At 41.2% G+C, this 22,108-nt stretch overlaps 1 long non-coding RNA gene across 2 annotated transcripts; it reads left to right on the plus strand.

Annotated features, from left to right (window-relative positions):
* The first annotated feature begins 6,483 nt into the window (after positions 1-6,483).
* LOC311100088 lies at positions 6,484-14,009 on the plus strand. Of its 2 annotated transcripts, none has more exons than XR_014609794.1 (4): positions 6,484-6,846; positions 8,650-8,859; positions 12,165-12,412; positions 12,719-14,009. It is a non-coding gene; the product is annotated as an uncharacterized lncRNA (long non-coding RNA). The 2 variants fall into 2 exon arrangements; XR_014609795.1 differs by having other exon boundaries at positions 6,555-6,846; positions 12,165-12,274.
* Positions 14,010-22,108: the final 8,099 nt, after the last annotated feature.

A 22,108-nucleotide genomic window follows, 5' to 3' on the forward strand; every position in this document is an offset into this window, starting at 1 on the left:
TCCCCTCCCCCCACACACACCTCACCAAGCTACCGCTAGCAGAATTCTGCAAGCAGAGTCTCTCCCTCCCTCCCCACCTCAGCTTGGAAGTGGTGTGGAAGGGAGTGATGTGAGAATCATGCAGATATTGCAGATCTTCAGCAGCACGGCTATTGCAGCGCTGCCTCAAATGTGCTGCCTGCTCGGCTCTCTTCAGACAGAGAGTGTAGCGCCACTGCATCTTAACAATGCCTGGGAAGCTTATTTTATCTTCTATTCACTATGCATTGAGAGAGAGGGGAGGGAGGGAAGAAATCAATAACCACATGTGTAACTAAGACTACCAAACTGGAATGGTGATAAGCCTACCAACCACATTGAGATGGTGTGTGCGAGAGTGTGTGTTTTTGGGGGAAAGAGAGAGAGAAAGAGTGTGTGTTTATGTGGGGATAGAAAGTGTGTGACATAACAAGAATGTGTGCAGGGCCAGTTCCAGGCATTGGCGACACAAGCACTTAGTCGGGGTCTCAACTTACTACTGACGGTAAGAATAGTAGAATACACCAGGTGTCATTTTGAAATTTGGTTGTGCATCAACAGTTTTTCTTTTGTTATGTCAGTCACTGACAGTAACTCAATTAGCCGTGTCAGCTAACAATTTTTCTATTGGCAGTTAGTCTAGCCAGCTATCTAAACTTGTAGTAAACATGTCAGAATACCGACCGGGCATGCAGAGCTGAGGGGGGCGAAATATACAGTACATTCGGAAGTATTCAGACCCCTTCCCATTTTCCACATTTTGTTACGTTACAGCCTTCTTCTAAAATTGATTAAATTCAATGTTTTCCTCATCAGTCTACACACAATACCCCATAATGACAAAGCGAAAACAGGTTTTCAGATAATTTTGGAAATAAAAAACAGAAATACCTTATTTAGATAAGTATTCAGACCCTTTGCTATGAGACTCGAAATTGAGCTCAGGTGCATCCTGTTTCCATTGATCATCCTTGAGATGTTTCTACAACTTGATTGGAGTCCACCTGTGGTCCTCTGTAGCTCAGCTGGTAGAGCACGACGCTTGTAACGCCAAGGTAGTGGGTTCGATCCCCGGGACCACCCATACACAAAAAATATATGCACGCATGACTGTAAGTCGCTTTGGATAAAAGCGTCTGCTAAATGGCATATTATTATTATTAATTTCAATTGATTGGACATGATTTGGAAAGGCACACACCTGTCTATATAAGGTCCCACTGTTGACAACGCATGTCAGTGCAAAAACCAGAGTCCGTAGAGCTCCGAGACAGGATTGTGTCGAGGCACAGATCTGGGGAAGGGTACCAAAACATTTCTGCAGCATTGAAGGTCCCCAAGAACACAGTGGCCTCCATCATTCTTAAATGGAAGAAGTTTGGAACCACCAAGACTCTTCTTAGAGCTGGCCGCCCAGCCAAACTGAACAATCGGGGGAGAAGGGCCTTGGTCAGGGATGTGACCAGGAACCCGATGGTCACTCTGACAGAGCTCTAGAGTTCCTCTGTGGAGATGGGAGAACCTTCCAGAAGGACAACCATCTCTTCAGCACTCCACCAATCAGGCCTTTATGGTAGAGTGGCCAGACGGAAGCCACTCCTCAGTAAAAGGCACATGACAGTCCACTTTGAGTTTGCCAAAAGGCACCTTTAGACTCTCAGACCATGAGAAACCAGATTCTCTGGTCTGATGAAACCAAGATTGAACTATTTTGCCTGAATGCCAAGCGTCACTTCTGGAGGAAATCTGGCACCATCCCTAAGCTGCCAAAGGTGGTTCAACAAAGTACTGAGTAAATGGTCTGAATACTTATGTAAATGTTTTATTTCCATTTTATTTTATTTATATAAATTAGCAAAAATTGATTAAAACCTGTTTTTGCTTTGTCATTATGGTGGTATTGATGACAAAAAAAACACATTAATACATTTTAGAATAAGGCTGTAATGTCCCTGTTTTTACTTGGACAGAATAATTTATAACTTACTTTTTCTGACATAACATAGGTACAGCAGATCCCCTTATTTTATGGGACACTTTTAAATGTGCCTTTAGAGACAATGCAGTACTCATCTCTAAAACAAAAGCAATTTAGGTCAAAAGAGTCCATATTAACAAAGGAAATGGTAGGACTAACAGTACATATAGATAGCAATAAATACTGTACCATAGAGGCTCAGAATAAGTTAGAGGAAAAACAAAAATAAATTGAGGAACTTGTTCAAGAAAGATCAAGTGTAATATATTATGAAATAAAGCGAACGGAAATGAAATATGGGGAGAAATGCACCAAATTATTTTTTTTAATCTTCAACATAGAAATGCTACCAAAAATAATGTACTGAAACTTGTTACAAATGACAGAGTCACACATGATTCACCAAACTATATTTTGAAAGTGGAAGTAAAGTACTTTAAGCATATGTTTTCGTTTCAGTCTACTCCATCTCCACTAACCAAAGTATTTTTTACATTAATAATGTAAAATTAACAGCTGTACAGAAAGACTCATGTGAAGGCCAAATTACAGAGGAGGAACTTCTTGATACAATTAAAGCCTTTAAGTCCGGGGAAACTCCAGAGCTGGATGGCATAACAGTGGAGGGATACCAAACCTTTTTTGATATACTCAGAGGACCGTTATTAGCATGTTTTAACCACTCCTATATAAATGGTAGATTATCAGACACTCAACAAGAAAGTCTGATTTTATTATTACTGAAACAGGATCCAAGTGGTAAATATAAAGATCCAGTCCATAAAATAATGGAGGCCTCTTACATTTCAGGGTTGTGATCCAATGAATTCTAGCAAAATGCTTAGCGCATAGAATATATATATTATTCATCCTAATCAGACAGGTTTTTTACATGGACGATACATTGGAGATAATATAAGGCAAGTACTGGAAACAATAGAACACTGAAAAATCTGGGAAACCAGGCCTGGTATTCATAGCTGACATTGAAAAGGCCTTTGATAAAGTACGACAGGACTTTATATATAAATGCCTGGAATATTTCAATTTTGGAGAATCTCTTATAAAATGGGTTACAGTTATATATAGTAACCCTATGTGTAAAATAGTAAATAATGGCTACTTCTCCGAAAGTTTTAAACTGTCAAGAGGGGTAAAACAAGGTTGTCCACTATCGGCATATCTATTTCTTATTGCCATCATAATGTTGGTTATTAAAATCAGATCCAACAATAATATCAAGGGGCTACAAATCCAGGGCTTAAAAACAAAGGTGTCATTGTACATTGATGATTCCTATTGTTTTAAAATCCACAACTTGGATCCCTCCACAGCCTCAGAGAGGATCTAGATACTTTTTCTAACCTCTCTGGATTAAAACCAAATTATGATAAATGTACTATATTATGTATTGGATAACAAAAATATATAATTTTTTCATTACCGTGTAGTTTACCAATAAAATGGTCTGACAGGGATGTGGACATACTCGGTAGACATATTCCGAAATAAATAAATTATCTCACTCAAATTATCTTAAAAGAAAGGTAGCAAAAATAGATAAGATCTTGCTACCATGGAAAGGAAAATACCTGTCTATTTGTGGAAAAATCACCCTGATTAACTCTTTAGTCATATCCCAGTTGACCTATTTGCTTATCGTCTTGCCTACACCTAGCGACCTGCTTTTTAAATTATATGAGCAAAAAAGATTCAATTTTATTTGGAATGGCAAGCCAGACAAAATTAAAAGGGCCTATTTATATAATGAATATGAATTCGGAGGGCAGAAATGATTGAATATTAAAGCATTAGACCTCTAACTAAAGGCGTCAGTCATACAAACGTTATACTTAAATCCGATCTGGTTCTCTAGCAAATTAGTAAGAATGTCTCACCCCATGTTCAAGAATGGCCTTTTCCCCTTTATTCAGATTAAAACCTCTCACTTTCGGTTATTTGAAAAGGAAATAATCTCCAAAATATTGCTATTTTAAAAACAAGCCATGGAAAGTTGGTTGCAATTTAAGTTTAATCCACCAGAAAAGACAGAACAAATAATACAACAAATATTGTGGTTAAATTCAAATATACTAATTGATTAAAAAAAAACATTATTTTCTGATACAATTAAAAGAAAATATATAATCTTTGTAAATTATATCATAAATAGGACTAGTGGAGTTATGTCACACATGCAGCTAACTAAAATATATGGACATTTCTGCTCTTTTGCAGCATTACCACAAAAATGGAAGAGGCAAGTGAAAGGGGGGAAAGTAAGGAACTTGTTTGTCGCCCCTGCATTAAAGACCAAAATTGGTTAAAGAAAATTGTGATAAATAAAAAAATATACCAGTTTCATTTAAGGACCAAAAAATGTACAGCTGTGCCATATAGATTGCAAAATAGTTGGGAAGAGATTTTCAATGTACCGATTCCATGGCACATGGTTTATGAAATGATACGCAAAATGACGCCAGATTCAAAATTTAGAATTTTTCAATTTAAATGATTATACAAAATTCTTGCAACCAATAGAATGTTATATATATGGGGGATACAACCTTCCCAGCTCTGCAGATTTTTCTGCGAAGAGACAGAGTCATCAGATAATTTATTTTGGTACTGTCCATATGTAGCTTGTTTTTGGTAACAGGTCCAGGAATGGCTGAAGAATTGCAACATTTACCTGGAGCTAACGCTGCAGATGGCAATACTGGGTGATTTGAAAAGTCATAGTCAATCGATCAATAATATAATAACACTTTTAGCAAAAATGTTAATCTTTAATTTACAATCTGTAGAAACTATGAGAACAGAAAGGTTCAGAACGTTTGTGAAGCATCACAGCACAGTTGAAAAATATATGCAAATAGAAATCCAATATGGATGGTGTTAAGAGATAGATGGGAGGGGTTGAATGGAGGTGAAGGGTGGGACTAATAACAACAATATAACAAATGTAAAATATACTGTGTCTGTAAAATGTATATAGGTTCAGAACTTTTGTGAAACAGCACAGTTAAAAATATGGCAAATAGAAATCAAACTGGATGGACATCAGAAATAGATGGGAGAGGTTGAAGGTAGAGGAAGGACAGGACAAAAAAAAAAATATATATAACTATTGTAAAATAGATTGTGTCCGTAAAATGTATATACTATGTATAAGGTGGAAGTAGAAGCCTAAGTGTTGTTGTTCATTAGTTTACTCCAATTAGGGGAGGGGTGGTAGGGTTTGCAGAAAATATTAAAGGAAAAAAAAAAAAAAATTATATATATATATATATATATAATCAAAGTGTGTAGAATGGCAGGAAATTAGCTTTAAAACTGCAAAAATGTCTCTCCACCCCATAGCGAAATGGGTAGAATTTCATGAAATATGTTATACATTTGCAACGTTTTCTCGCTGCCCCATGGCAAAATATATAGAATTGCAGAAAACTTCCTTTCAAACTGCAACATTTTCTCTACGCCCCATAGCAAAATGAGTCGAATTTCAGGAAACAAACCTCAAGAGAGCCCCCCCCCCCCCCCAAACAAATCTCACTCCGGGCCCCCAAAAGGCTAGAGCTCGACCTGTGTGTGTCAGTCTGTGTGTGTGTTTATGTGTGTTGTGCATTTAGTGCATGTATGTGCAGTGCACTTGTCTTTGTAGTTTGTGTGTCTGTGTTTCAGACGGCTTGATTTAACCAATCATAGAAAATACAAACTCAAACATACATTTCTTTCACAAAGGTTTTCCAGTGCCTATCAAAGAAGGGCACCTTATTGTAGATGGGTAAAAATAAAGGATCTGTCAGCGGTAAAGCGTATCACACGCCAATGGGGGACTTTTGGTAACAGCACTCTTGTCTTTTGACATGCTTCTTTACACATCACATCCGTCGACAGTTTATTGACAACAATGACAGACATGTTTTTTTTTCACGTGTGTCATGCAACAAATGTAATCTTAAACATTTTTTATGAATACATAATATTACTCCAATATAACAATGTAACGTTTTCATGCGCAAATGTGTTTTTTATGCACAAAAGTAAAATGGTTATTAAATACCCTATAAGGACATTGCAATAACATTACATTTGAATATATAACAACAAGTTGTTAAAACTGTTTTGGGGTAACATGAAGCTAAATAATGTCCATTGCTTTTATACTGAAATATTATTCAAAGCTTTTACATTGATTAGGCTAACTCATAGAATTCCTGCATCATATGCATTCTTGATTTTTAACAACAACTCCAGACATAAATGCGCAGAAATAACATAACGCCTGTCAATTGTCTTGCAAGTGATGCAACATGGAATATTATTTTGATATAACATGCTCATCCATCAAAAGTCCCTAAAATGAAGTCAGATAACTAGGCTACAAGACCTCACATGAATGCATTGTGGGAATTGAAGTTGTGATTTGCGTTTTTTTGCGTTACCAGAGACACTCGCAGGCACTCCAGTGGCAGGAGGGACTTGAAGGTAAAATATCAGGGGCGGAGCTTTTGGTGCTTGGTAGATAGATGCCTTCTGAACTTAAAGGCAAAGTAATCATCTTAAACATAATTCGCCAGTTGCTGCTTCAGAGAGCAGCTCGCCTCCGTTATTTCTGGTAATTTTTTACAGAAAACGCTCCACGGGGCGCACAGCATTTGCTGAGAAGAAGCTTATTTGCCCTCGACCTGCTTCGTATCTGATATCTATGTGACTGATTTTTGAGAGATCAGACAAAAGTCACGTTATTGACCAAAATATCACAGTTCTTTGGTTGTTTTTGGCTAGAAGTATAGCCTTTAGCGGATGCGTTGTATCTTATGACGATGATGTGTTGTAACCGTACGGTAAGATCCTCTATATTGATCAATTCATGTTTAATTGAAAGTGCCTTTTAGATAAATAAATATATATTGCGCAATGCATATCCCCCTCTTGTGATTTATAAATTTAAAAAGCTTCCAACAAGCTCGTTTGGCCTATAAATATATAATGCGTTGTACTAGTTGATAGATAATGCTTTGATGCTAAATGACTAAAAATGTAAAATGTAAAATAAGGTTTTGCCCTGTACCATCCCAGCTGTGACTAATGCTGTGTTTGTAATTAAGTTGGTGGTGGGAATTTACCAGTTGTGAAGTTGTAAATACCATTTGGATGCATTCAGGTGCTTTGAACTCTGCTGAGAAACGCTGATTGGCTAATGGCCAACATGCTGCATAAACAAAACATACAGCAATCATGCTTGTAAACAAATGATTGTGTTCCAAAAACATATTAATAGATTGCTTTCTATAAATATTTTGTTGTTGCATTTAACTGCCGAAAATGCTGTTATGAGGTAATTTCCTTAGTAGGTGATGTCAGGGGTCAGCATGTGGGAGAAGTGGGAGTTCAAGATGATAGATTAGTTTCCCACTAGTAATTACCAGTTGGAGGGCCATTCAAGTGGATTTTTCCCAGCCTTAATGTGGTAAATTCCCACTTGGTTACGAACGCAGCAATATTCCCTATATATGACCTGTTATGCTGTTTATATGCTACTGTGTATGATTAAATAAATACCGACAACATGACCAATAAAAATATAATAACTATTGTCCTTTATAATGAATTATTGGGAATATGTGCGGTGGTGCACACATACAGATCCTATTAAATTAGTAGATGGGCTATGTCATAAACCCTCAAAGTTCCAGAATGGGGTGAAAATGGCAGCCATATTGGTCAGGGAGAAATCCAAACCTGTCTAATAGGTCGTTATCAATAAAACGTCACAATAAGGTGCAGAACGTTCAATTTGCCTGCTGGGGGTCAAGGAGATCCCAATCTCTGCTAAAACCATTGACAACTGCATGCCGTTTTCAAGAGATTTTTAAATAAATGTTATAACTCTTTGGTTGTAATATCATAATCTCTTGAAGAGCATATTCAGAACTACAAATGTCAGATTATTCCATGCAAAACAATTGCACACATATAGCTCTATAATCAGTTATACAGCTAGTATAATTTTAAAGATTTCAACTTTGAACATTTCTTCAAGTGCAGTCGCAAAAACCATCAAGCGCTATGATGAAACTGGCTCTCATGAGGACCGCCACAGGAAAGGAATACCCAGAGTTACTTCTGCTGCAGAGGATAAGTTCATTAGTTACCAGCCTCTGAAATGGCAGCCCAAAATAAATTATTCACAGAGTTCAAGTAACAGACACATCTCAACATCAACTGTGCAGAGGAGACTGCGTGAATCAGGCCTTCATGGTCTAATTGCTGCAAATAAATCACTACTAAAGGACACCAATAAGGAGAAGACACTTGCTTGGACCAAGAAACACGAGCAATGGACATTAGACCAGTGGAAATCTGTCTTTTGGTCTGATGAGTCCAAATTTGAGATTTTTGGTTCCAACCGCTGTGTCTTTGTGAGATGCAGAGTAGGTGAACGGATGATCTCTACATGTGTGGTTCCCACCGTGAAGCATGGAGGAGGAGGTGTGATGGTATGGGGGTGCTTTGCTGGTGACATTGTCTGTGATTTATTTAGAAGTCAAGGCACACTTAACCAGCATGGCTACCACAGCATTCTGCAGCGATACACCATCCAATCTGGTCTGCACTTATTGGGACTATCATTTGTTTTTCAACAGGACAGTGACCCAACACACCTCCAGGCTGTGTAAGGGCTATTTGACCAAGATGGAGAGTGATGGAGTACTGCATCAAATGACCTGGCCCCCACAATCACCCGCCGTCAACCCAATTGAGATGGTTTGGGATGAGTTGGACCGCAGAGGGAAGGAAAAGCAGCCAACAAGTGCTCAGCATATGTGGGAACATATGCATTCAAAGCATTCCAGGTGAAGCTGTTTTTTTTTGTTAAATATATTTTCCTTTATTATTTTCCCCTAACCCTACCACCCCTCCCCTAAATGGAGCAAACTAATGGACAACAACACTGTGCTGTGATGTTTCACAAAAGTTCTGAACCTTTCTATTCTCATAGTTTCTACAGATTGTAAATTTAAAGATATATTTTTTGCTAAAAGTATTATTATATTATTGATCGATTGACTTCACCCGAATTTAATGAATGGGTATAGAATTGCCTTTCCTTTCGCCTTTAATAGCTTGAAACTCTGTCACGGAGGAGGTGTCAAGCCTAGAGGCAGAATTTCAGCCAATTAAAAAACCCTGACCCCCCTTGCGAGCGCCAGTCGGAGAAAGGGCGGGAGCAAGGCTAGAGCCATGTGCACAGTTTCCAAGGAAACCGCATGTCTTGACCTCTTCATATCCCTCCACATCCCATCCACCCTCAGCCAATGGATTCGTTTCCATGGAGATGTCTCTAGCTGGGAATGGAAACATTTAGCTGCCAAAACTCAATTGGAAAGGCAAATGTGCAAATTATAAATCAATATCATGTTTGCAATTCCTTTTCCTAAATGGGTATGCATTTTTTGTGACAAAACTCTAATTGAAATGCCAAAAAAGATATTGCATTATCATGTTCATGATTGAGTATGCATAATATCTGCCATTTTGAAAAATAAATAGCAAATTGTGTTTCATATTTCATTTCCATGGTACTATCCAGGACAACACTGACACATTTAAAAATCAACTGTAAATGCTTAAATGACAAATCATTTCTCATGTTTGCCATTTCATTTCCTTGTTGTGATAGCATGAATTTGCAATTGACCATTTCTTTCCATACTCTGTGTGGTTTAAGACTGTCAAAATTTGAATAATCAATCAAATTCGATAAATCAATCGCAATGCTTCATTTTACTGTTTTGTTTCCTTAGTTGCGTTACTGTTTTCGACTTGTGTTGATTGTCAATCAAACACTGTGGGCGGGGTTCCGGTAACGTGAGGTAGAAGACGTTGCCTGTGCTTGCTGTCAACAGTCACTTTCGGTCATAGCTGTATTGATGTGGCATGTTTTTAGGCTATCCCGGCAACAAAAGCCAGTGAGAAACCCCACAAAAGAAGAAGAAGAAGAACATCTAGTGTGTGGGAGGGGACTATAAAGCTCAGCGGAGGGGACACTGGGAGCTACTAGTAGCTAGCTAATATGGCTAATTGGCAATTATATGTATTTTTTTATTTATTTTTTGTGTAGCTAGCTACCGGTAGGGCAGCTACAGGGCATGTAGCTAGCTACCGGTAGGTTAGATAGCTAGCTAGTAGCTTTCGAAAACTTTAGGTGGCATTCTGCCTTCTCCCTACAGTTCTCAGCCATTAGAATCGCCCACGACTGCCTCATGTGAACTACAATCCCGACGCTGTGTTTTAATGTTTAGAAACTTCAATAAATCATCTCTTGTGATAGAGCATTCGAAACATATAGCCCTTATCTTTCATCAGCGAGAAAGAATCCTTCAAATATAAAAGATACACTTACTGTAGCAGTTTTGCCCAAATCAACAGCTATGGGTGCCTCCATCCAACGAAACTACACTTACGCTACGCTTCCCGAGTTACGCTTACACACTGGTGTACGAAGCATTCTAGATAGCTAATTAGCACAGGTGGTCACCTCTAGCGCTGTAACATGGAGATATGGCCATGTGGGAACACTAACCCTAACCCTATCAAGGTGTGTATCAATTTAACCTTTTTTTATTTTGTATAATTTCAGGCCTGATATGAAAGATAAGGTCCTTATGCTTCCAAAACTGTACCGCAAGCGATGCCTGTAATGTTCAGACCAAGCGTTGGTGATCTTAACAAAATTCCCCCCTACAGTAGACACCTTTGTCCAATGACTGATGTGTAATGTAAGGGAACTGAGAGTCATGATCAAAGGCTAGCTTGCTAGTACCTAATTGGCTATGAAGAGGCACTACTGGCTAATGTTACTGGCAAACATTACAGTCGCTAGCTAGCCCACTGGCACTGGCTAGCCTAGCTAGCTAGCTACCTTCACAACAAGACATCGTGGAAGTAAGTATCCCATATTAGGTACTACTACTTGGATAGATAGGAGGCAGAGGTTGCAAGCATAGAGGTAGATACCATTTACTGTATGTTTGCAAGTCATTACAAGCCATTACTTGGCAGTGATTGTGCAACCCAAAGACACATTATGTCACACTGTGAACAGACCGTGTGTGGAGCTCCCTTTCTCCTCATAGGCAGTACTCAAATGAATTGGACTTGTTGTAGAGTTACTGTCATGTTGCTGATTTGTGTCCTGATGGTCCTCCCTTTTACCGAAGTGTGCACTTTCAAACATCCATGATGAGGAGTTTGCAAGTGCACAGCATAAGAGAAGGGTGGAGAATTGGGATGTAGCCCTTGTGTGCTCTCTCAACCACCTATACGCCTATTCCTGTAGCTGAGGGTTACAGTGATATTACAATGAGGGGATTTGATTAAGCTGGCCTGGGTGGGCGGAGATTGCACCGGGTGAAAAGTGATTGTTTTTGAAAATCGGGTTGCCCTGTAGCTGCCCTGTAGCTGAGGGTGCCTTGTTCAAAGCCCACGGCGAAGTCGGCTCAAAACAAAGTGACATATGTCAAGAACGTGGAGTAATTATTTAGGATTCAGAGTGTTGTTTGCTCTTGGAAAAAAACGAATATGTACTTTATCTGCCTTCCCAAGTAAAATTAATACAATTCTAACATATACTTTATGGAAAATACATGTTGTATGTTTCTGAACAATGAACCATGATGTCTTGTTGACAATATAATTTGGCGGCGCAGATTACTGTTCGAGTTGAGCAGGGCGCTCCTCCCTCACCGCTTTTGCCCATGCATGTCACGGGCCATAGCCTGGTGCACTCCGGTCCAGTTTAATTAAACTCCCTCAATATAACTACTCTATAGCAAATTCTATTAATATTGTAGTCCCATGATCCTCGCCCATTGAGTTCTTGTATGTGACATTTTGTTTATTGTAAGTCAAGCTTTCGTTTGCATGCCAGTAAATGTCAACGTTACAGTATTTAATTATTATATCCCGCAGGGGACAGTACCAGAGACTCTGTTAGGGGGCAGATCATCTATGATATGAATTGATAATGAGTTCCTGTTGTCTGATTTGAAGGCTACAAAAGTTATTTTTGGAAGAAAAGCCTTTTCTATATTAGCTAATTTGCCCTAGACCTGACAGTGTGCCTTTCAACTAATCTATTTTGTGTTCCAACCATCAGGAAACTATGACGTCATTGCTGTGTACGGGCAACCCCAGCAGCTCCGCAAGCAGACACTGCTTCCTCCTGTCTTCCAGATGCTGCTGACCAAGCTGCCCACCATCAGACAGGTAAGGATGCTCTCCCATAGGAAGCAAGATGTCTTGATACACTGATTCCCCCCCACCTCCCCCCAGTTTCTTCCAATGGTCTGCACTGGCAACTCCCCTTCATGGAATGGATTAAAGAGCAATGGATTTGCACATTTGGTTAGCCTAGTTCACTGTTCCTCTTTCTTGCCTAATGGGCAACAGTGTGAACATTGTCACCCCTACTTGTGCTACAACACCTAATTTAACTACTCAATAGACCACACTTGGGTAAATTGAGTGAATGAGTGATTGGTTATGACAACATGCACTAAACCGGAGCATACAGTTATTGTGAACAATGAAAAACAGATGTGAATTGAATTGTGACTAGTCCACTTATCATGAGTTGTACATTGATAATCTGTGTTTTAGGTTTCCATCCATGCTATCGTTTTTTGCATAATTTGTGCTCCTTTTTCACAGGAGGTTCTGGCTGATGACCTGTCTCCATAGCTGGTAGAAACCGAGAAGGAATATCATCCCCAATGATACTGCTAATATTAGTAACTGTACTGATGAGGAATAGGAGGGCAGGCTGATCCATTGTCCTTGAACTGCTTGAAGTGTTCAGTCAAAATGATAGTGCCACTTTGTTACCACGTGTTCAATAAGATGTTCTGCAAAAAATAATGACAATACTGAGATGTTCTTGCTCTTCAATGAGGTTCTGACAATCAGATGTTGGAAACCATTATAAAGGAAACCTACAGTAGTTGAACACTTTGTGTGGATAGTAACCTGTTTCTTGAACACAAGTGATTCTAAGAACAAGAATAACTGTTACCTGTAGGACAATGTCTCTATCACAGGTCACCAAGGATACAGAAAGGTATATCCTTAATAAAATGTTTTTATGGTTAATTGTGCATGCCTCTCATTTAGACTCATCAGACCAAAGGACAGATTTCCACCGGTCTAATATCCATTGCTTGTGTTTATTGGCCCAAGCAAGTCTCTTCTTCTTATTGGTGTCCTTTAGTAGTGGTTTCTTTGCAGCAATACGACCATGAAGGCCTGATTCACACAGTCTCCTCTGAACAGTTGATGTTGAGATGTGTCTGTTACTTGAACTCTGTGAAGCATTTATTTGGGCTGCAATCTGAGGCTGGTAACTTTAATGAACTTATCCTCTGCAGCAGAGGTAACTCTGGGTCGTCCTCTCCTGTGGCGGTCCTCATGAGAGCCAGTTTCATCATAGCGCTTGATGGATTTTGCGACTGCACTTGAAGAAATGTTCAGTTCTTGAAATCTTCCGGATTGACTGACCTTCATGTCTTAAAGTAATGATGGACTGTTGTTTCTCTTTGCTTATTTGAGCTGTTCTTGCCATAATATGGACTTGGTCTTTTACCAAATAGGGCTATCTTCTGTATACCACCCCTACCTTGTCACAACACAACTGATTGGCTCAAACGCATTAAGAAGAAAAAAAAATCCACAAATTCACTTTAAACAAGGCACAGCTGTTAATTGAAATGCATTCCAGTTGACTACCTCATGAAGCTGGTTGAGAGAATGCCAAGAGTGTGGAAAGCTGTCATCAAGGCAAAGGGTGGCTACTGTGAAGAATCTCAAATATAAAATATGTTTTGATTGGATTAACACTTTGTTGGTTACTACATGATTCCATATGTGTTATTTCATAGTTTTGATGTCTTCACTATTATTCTACAATGTAGAAAATAGTCAAAATAAAGAAAAACCATTGAATGAGTAGGTGTGTCCAAACTTTTGACTGGTACTGTGTGTGTGTGTGTGTGTGTGTATATGTGTATATATATATATACAGTGAGGGGAAAAAAGTATTTGATCCCCTGCTGATTTTGTACGTTTGCCCACTGACAAAGACATGATCAGTTTATAATTTTAATGGTCGGTTTATTTGAACAGTGAGAGACAGAATAACAACAAAAAAATCCAGAAAAAAACGCATGTCAAAAATGTTATAAATTTATTAGCATTTTAATGAGGGAAATAAGTATTTGACCCCTCTGCAAAACATGACTTAGTACTTGGTGGCAAAACCCTTGTTGGCAATCACAGAGGTCAGACGTTTCTTGTAGTTGGCCACCAGGTTTGCACACATCTCAGGAAAAAATTTTCCACTCCTCTTTACAGATCTTCTCCAAGTCATTAAGGTTTCGAGGCTGACGTTTGGCAACTCGAACCTTCAGCTCCCTCCACAGATTTTCTATGGGATTAAGGTCTGGAGACTGGCTAGGCCACTCCAGGAACTTAATGTGCCTCTTCTTGAGCCACTCCTTTGTTGCCTTGGCCGTGTGTTTTGGGTCATTGTCATGCTGGAATACCCATCCACGACCCATTTTCAATGCCCTGGCTGAGGGAAGGAGGTTCTCACCCAAGATTTGATGGTACATGGCCCCGTCCATCGTCCCTTTGATGCGGTGAAGGTATCCTGTCCCCTTAGCAGAAAAATACCCCCAAAGCATAATGTTTCCACCTCCATGTTTGACGGTGGAGATGGTGTTCTTGGGGTCATAGGCAGCATTCCTCCTCCTCCAAACACGGCGAGATGAGTTGATGCCAAAGACCTCGATTTTGGTCTCATCTGACCACAACACTTTCACCCAGTTCTCCTCTGAATCATTCAGATGTTCATTGGAAAAAGTCAGACGGCCCTGTATATGTGCTTTCTTGAGCAGGGGGACCTTGCGGGCGCTGCAGGATTTCAGTCCTTCACGGCATAGTGTGTTACCAATTGTTTTTTTGGTGACTATGGTCCCAGCTGCCTTGAGATCATTGACAAGATCCTCCCGTGTACTTCTGGGCTGATTCCTCACCATTCTCATGATCATTGCAACTCCACAAGGTGTGATCTTGCATGGAGCCCCAGGCCGAGGGAGATTGACAGTTCTTTTGTGTTTCTTCCATTTGCGAATAATCGCACCAACTGTTGTCACCTTCTCACCAAGCTGCTTGGCGATGGTCTTGTAGCCCATTCCAGCCTTGTGTAGGTCTACAATCTTGTCCCTGACATCCTTGGAGAGCTCTTTGGTCTTGGCCATGGTGGAGAGTTTGGAATCTGATTGATTGATTGCTTCTGTGGACAGGTGTCTTTTATACAGGTAACAAACTGAGATTAGGAGCACTCCCTTTAAGAGTGTGCTTCTAATCTCAGCTCGTTACCTGTATAAAAGACACCTGGGAGCCAGAAATCTTTCTGATTGAGAGGGGGTCAAATATTTATTTCCCTCATATAATACAAATCAATTTATAACATTTTTGACATGCGTTATTCTGGAGTTTTTTGTTGTTATTCTGTCTCTCACTGTTCAAATAAACCTACCATTAAAATTATAGACTGATCATTTCTTTGTCAGTGGGCAAATGTACAAAATCAGCAGGTGATCAAATACTTTTTTTCCCTCACTGTATATATATATATATAATTTATTCATTTAGTTATTTATTTATTTATTGATTTAGTTATTTATTTAGTTGTTAGACCAGAGTGATTTCAGTTGGTTATGTCCATCTACTAATCTCTTAAAATGCACAGCCAGCTAGCTAGTTAGCTAACGTATCTAAGCTAGCTAGCTACATATACTAGCCATCATTGCTAGGAAACTTGCAGCAAGCACCTTGCCCCGATCTGTCTCCCCGTGTCTCCCCCCACATACTTCTTGCTCACCAGCTTCCCTAGCCAGCATAGCAAAGATGATCTGAGTCATTCAGTATATAGTACAGCTTCACCTCTTTCTCTCTGCTAGTGATGTGCAGTTCACAAAATTGTTATTTTTGAACTCTTTTACTGACTCGAGTGTCGTTAATAGTTTTTCTGTGTGACTCATTTTAGTTGTTTGTTTGACCTCCTACAGCAGGATTAAGACGCGCTCCTCCGACTCAGCGGCTCCAGAGACATGCTCGACCACCAAGTGTCTATCATATGCATGCAGGGAAATAGATCATGAGCATAGAGCAGAAAAATACATGTTTAGAAATTATAATTGATCGCATGGTTCCAGAATGAATGCAAATCATTGATTATTGAATGTTATCGATGAACACAGCTTTGTAGAACCAAAACATTCACAGCCTCTGCTCAACAAACCTGAACTCGAGAGCGAATCGTTTGGGGGGCTGCAGTTCGCGATAAGCCCACTATGGTGAAGGACATGTGAACGTGGCTTGTAGAATCATGACTCTTTCAAGTTTTCACTTCATTGATCGCCAGTAGAGGTTACTGCATGCTCTGGGCATTACTGACTCATTACTGATATTTCATTTTTAAATGTGTCAGTGTTGTACTGGATAGTACCATGGAAATGAAACATGAAACACTGCTATTTCTTTTTCAAATTGGCAAGCATTATGCATACTCAGTCATGAAAATGATCATGTTACTTTGAATTTTGTTACAAAAAATGCATAGCCATTTAGCAAAAGGAATTGCAAACATGATATTGATTTATCATCTGCCCATTTGAATTTAAGATTGAATTAAGTCACTCATAGATTTCCATAGCTGGAAGCATGTTCCAGTTCCCGTAAAGTGTGCCTAGGCAATGGTTGGAAATAAGCAGAGTTTTCTCCTAACACAGCCCATATGGAAAGGAAATAGAAAATAAGACAGCAGAATTTAGCCAATTTTGTTTAGTTAAAACACTCTGGAATGATTACATGTGGAAAAAATGTGCACATAGGCCTACCTTTTTGAGAAATATATGGAAATAATGAAGAAAAATAAATAAAACATTCCTATTGATTTGACACTGTACATGTCTTGTAAATCTCTTGAACACACATCATAAAATAAAAAAATTAATGAAAATATGCTGCTTTTTACCCCCAATTTCGTGATATCTAATTGGTAGTTACAGTCTTGTCCCATCGCTGCAACTCCCGTACGGACTCAGGAGAGGCGAAGGTCGAGAGCCATGCGTCCTCTGAAACACGAGCCTGCCAAGCAGCACTGCTTCTTGACACACTGCTCGCTCAACCTGGAAGCCAGCCGCACCAATGTGTTGGAGGAAACAAGTACAACTGGCGACCGTGTCAGCGTGCATGCAGGCCCGCCACAGGAGTCGCTAGATTGCGATGGGACAAGGACATCCCGGCCGGCCAAACCCTCCCCTGACGACGCTGGGCCAATTGTGCGCAGCCTCATGGGTTTCCCAGTCGCGGCTCGAACCCGGGTCTGCGATGCAGTGCCTTAGACCGCTGCGCCACTCGGGAGGCCCACCATAAGGATTTTTATTGAATTAACACCACTGCACTGATTTAGCATAGGCTACATTTTCTTTTTATTTGACATGGTGACACAAACATGCATACTGCTGGTGTAACCCAATTGGATGTGCATAATACTGCTACACTATAGATGTGACATCATTACCCCTAAACTAGCCCAGCTCATATAATCTAGGTAGTACTTGTGTAGCAGTGAACAACAGAAATAAACACACCTTTTCCAACCAGTTGTGGGTGTGTGTCTGTGTGTGTGGACATACTTGTTTGTTTGTGCATGTATTTGTTTTGTAATGTGTGTGTGTCCATGTGTACGTGCGCATACGTGTATATTTGTGCATGTATCAGTATGCAATCTGTGTGTGTGTGTTTGTTTATGTCTTTGCTCATGTATTTTGCCTGAGTGCGAGTGTATTTTGTGAGTGCTCCACAGTGCTCTCCTGTGTTTTCTACTTTCCCAGGCAGGCAGGCAGTGGCCAGGATGGAATGTGGATGTATTTTCCAGAGAAAGGTGGAATGGAGAGAGAAAGCAGGAGGAGAGGTACAGTAGAGTGAGGGAGGGAGGGAGGGAGGGAGGTAAGGTGAAAAAGAGAGAGAAAGAGAGGAGGGGCGTTAGAAAAGGAGAAGAATGTGAATTGGCTGCTTGTTTGCATTCTTTTCTCACGCACACACACGCACACACACAATGTGCGCACTGCATGACAGCTCATATGAATTGGAAGAAAAACATGAACCTGTAATGTTTTGTAATTTAAGGAATGAAGGAGAGTGGAAATGATGGCACCTGCTATGCTATTCTGCCCTATACCAGTGTAACAGAATTGTTTTATTGTTATAACAAATGTGTCGGTGGGTGGTCCTTCAGACATGTCTGTGTACGCCCCAAAAATTCTAAAACTGTTGTTTTAAAGCTAACCTCATGGTATTCTACACATTTTGTCATGAGGCTGAGATGAAATATTGCGTTTTTAAAGCTAATTAAAGCGAAAATATAGATGTGTTGACTGTGTTAAAGGCACTGGATTATGAGCTGCTAAATGAACAAATGAAGTAGGCAGTGGCATGGTGCATATAGCCATAGAAGCACAGTGACATGCCTCAATGCGGTCATATTTTTGGCTAATTGGGGGTGTGGCTTTCAGTTTGTTATTTTTGGCTACCCATCTTATGAGAGTGAATGTCATTCCAGTTCATCTGAATGTCACTCCAGTGCACTGCTTGCTATTATTTCTAGCTGATTGTCACGCCCTGGCTCTGGGGACTCTTTTATGTTGAGCCAGGGTGTTAGTTTCTATGTTGTAGTTTCTATGTGTTTATTCTAGATCGTTTAGATCTATGTTGGCCAGGGTGGTTCCCGATCAGAGGCAGCTGTTGCTCATTGTCTCTGATTGGGAACCATACTTAGGCAGCCTGTTTTGCACAGTTATTTGTGGGATCTTGTTCTTTATAAGTTTGTGTTTGTGAACCTTTAGACTTCTCGTATCGTTTTGTTGTTTTTGTGATTGTATTAAGTACTCATTAAAAGATATACGCCTATCACGCTGCGCCTTGGTCCGGTTCTTACGACGATGCTGTGTTCCCAGTACGGTCCGGCCTGTTCCTGTCCCTCGCACCAAGCCTGTGATGCGCGTCGCCAGCCCGGTCCGGCCTGTGCCTGCTCCCCGCACCAAGCCTGTGGTGCGCGTCGCCAGCCCGGTCCGGCCTGTTCCTGCCCCTCACACCAAGCCTGTGGTGCGCGTCGCCAGCCCGGCCTGTTCCTGTCCCTCGCACCAAGCCTGTGGTGCACGTCGCCAGCCCGGTCCGGCCTGTTCCTGCTCCCCGCACCAAGCCTGTGGTGCGCGTCATCAGCCCGGTCCGGCCTGTTCCTGCTCCCCGCACCAAGCCAGTGGTGCGCGTCGCCAGCCCGGTCCGGCCTGTTCCTGCTCCCTGCACCAAGCCTGTGGTGCGCGTCGCCAGCCCGGCCCGGCCCGTTCCTGCTCCCCGCACCAAGCCAGTGGTGTGCGTCATCAGCCTGGTCCGGCCCGTTCCCGCTCCCAGGACCAAGCCAATGGTGCACGTCGCCAGCCCGGCCCGGCCCGTTCCTGCTCCCCGCACCAAGGCGGTGGTGCGCGTTGCCAGCCCGGTCCGGCCTGTTCCTTCTCCCCGCGCCAGGCCTGTGGTGCGCGTCGTCAGCCCGGTCCGGCCTGTTCCTGCTCCCCGCACCAAGCCTGTGGTGCGCGTCGCCAGCCCGGCCCGTTCCTGCTCCCCGCACCAAGCCAGTGGTGCGTGTCGTCAGCCCGGTCCGGCCCGTTCCTGCTCCCCGCACCAAGCCAGTGGTGCGCGTCGTCAGCCCTGTCCGGCCCGTTCCCGCTCCCCGCACCAAGCCAGTGGTGCGCGTCGTCAGTCCGGTCCGGCCCGTTCCTGCTCCCCGCACCAAGCCAGTGGTGCGCGTCGTCAGCCCGGTCCGGCCCGTTCCTGCTCCCCGCACCAAGCCAGTGGTGCGCGTCGTCAGCCCGGTCCGTTCCTGCTCCCCGCACCAAGCCAGTGGTGCGCGTCGTCAGTCCGGCACGGTCCGTGCCTGTTCCACCTGTGCCTGGTCCGGCACCGGTCAGCTGCTCCACACCGGAGCCAGAGCAATCCGCTCCACCGGTGTTCAGTCCAGCTCCGGTCAGCAGGGCCAGACCACGAGGGCGAGAGAGAGAGGGGTGGTCACGCCCGGAGCCGGATCCGCCTCCGAGGCGGAATGCCCACCCGGCCCCTCCCCTGTGGTGTTTGGTTGGGGGGGGTACTGTCATGCCCTGGCTCTGGGGACTCTTTTATGTTGAGCCAGGGTGTTATTTTCTATGTTGTAGTTTCAATGTGTTTATTCTAGATCGTTTAGATCTATGTTGGCCAGGGTGGTTCCCGATCAGAGGCAGCTGTTGCTTGTTGCCTCGATTGGGAACCATACTTAGGCAGCCTGTTTTGCACAGTTATTTTTGGGATCTTGTTCTTTATAGGTTTGTGTTTGTGAACCTTTAGACTTCACGTATCGTTTTGTTGTTTTTGTGATTGTATTAAGTACTCATTAAAAGATATACGCCTATCACGCTGCGCCTTGGTCCGGTTCTTACGACGATCGTGACACTGATGGTGATGGCATGTTTAGGTAAAAAGACTAATAATTTCCCATTTCTAACACTGACAAGTGGGTGCACCCAGGCCTACATGTGCCTACGGGGCTGTTGTGAGCACTCAACCTGCATTTTTGTTAGACTTACTAATGAAAAATTACTTATGACAATTAAAAGTTGTACGTATTTGGTATATTCTGATTTTCTATAACAATATACTTTTTGCAGGGCAGTGCAAACCTTTTTTTTTTTTTTACCTGCAATGATCATGATCATGTGTTAGGTTCACCTATTTCAGATGTAATTATTATATGTCTCTGGATAACAACGACTAGAATGTAAATATAAACAATTAAATAACCTATAAAATTAACGAGTAACAGGTCAGTAAGTGCAGTAATGGAGTACTTGAACAGTCTTTATTAATTTGTTTTTTATATAACAGATTAAAAGATAGTGGGAAGTAGGCTATGTGTACTGTAGAGTGTAATGTCAGCCTCTTCATTGTGAAAAATGTTCCAACACCTTTATAAACATGACAACCTTTGTCCTGTTTCCAAAATAGCACTGGTGTAGCCCAATATAAAGGAAGTGCTTGGAAACTAACTCAAAGTGGAGTTAGTTGATCTCTTCATCTTAAGTGTCTTTCTAAGCGTGCGCCAGCCACCCACATGAACACTACTCAATGACTGCAGAGAACACGGGTTGCGGTCGCCAAACAAGCGTTGTTTCCACAAGCATTGTGGACAGACTCGCTCAGGTGGAACAAACTTAAACGTGTGCCTTTTTTCAATGCTAAATTGAATGTTATTGAGAAAACAGAAAGGTGTCATAATGTTTTTTGTTTTTTTTGCAAGCATCCTTTCTGAATGTAAAAGTAATGTAAGAAGTAGTCCTCTAGTTTTTCAAAAGTATATGTAATCTGATGACAATATTTTTGGTGGTAACGTAATTGAATACAGTTACAGTTTACATATAGTTTTTGTAGTCAGATTACATGTAACTGATTACATATAAACAGTTACTCCCCAAAACTATATGTAACTGTGATAATTAGTACTGTGCCTACAAGCTATAACCATCTGAAATCAGATGTTAGTTTTTAAAACAAATTTGCTGTATTTTTTTTTTTCCTTCTTCCTGCGTTTTCTTACTGGTGTTGTGTCAACAGTGGCTCATATGCTGCTTTCTGATTGGCTCAAACTAGTTACAGTGGGAAAAAAAAGTATTTAGTCAGCCACCAATTGTGCAAGTTCTCCCACTTAAAAAGATGAGAGAGGCCTGTAATTTTCATCATAGGTACACATCAACTATGACAGACAAAATGAGGAAAAAAATCCAGGAAATCACATTGTAGGATTTTTAATGAATTTATTTGCAAATTATGGTGGAAAATAAGTATTTGGTCAATAACAAAAGTTTCTCAATACTTTGTTATATACCCTTTGTTGGCAATGACACAGGTCAAACGTTTTCTGTAAGTCTTCACAAGGTTTTCACACACTGTTGCTGG

This window comes from Coregonus lavaretus, assembly GCF_964263955.1.
Source record: "Coregonus lavaretus genome assembly, chromosome: 24".
NCBI lineage: Eukaryota > Metazoa > Chordata > Actinopteri > Salmoniformes > Salmonidae > Coregonus > Coregonus lavaretus.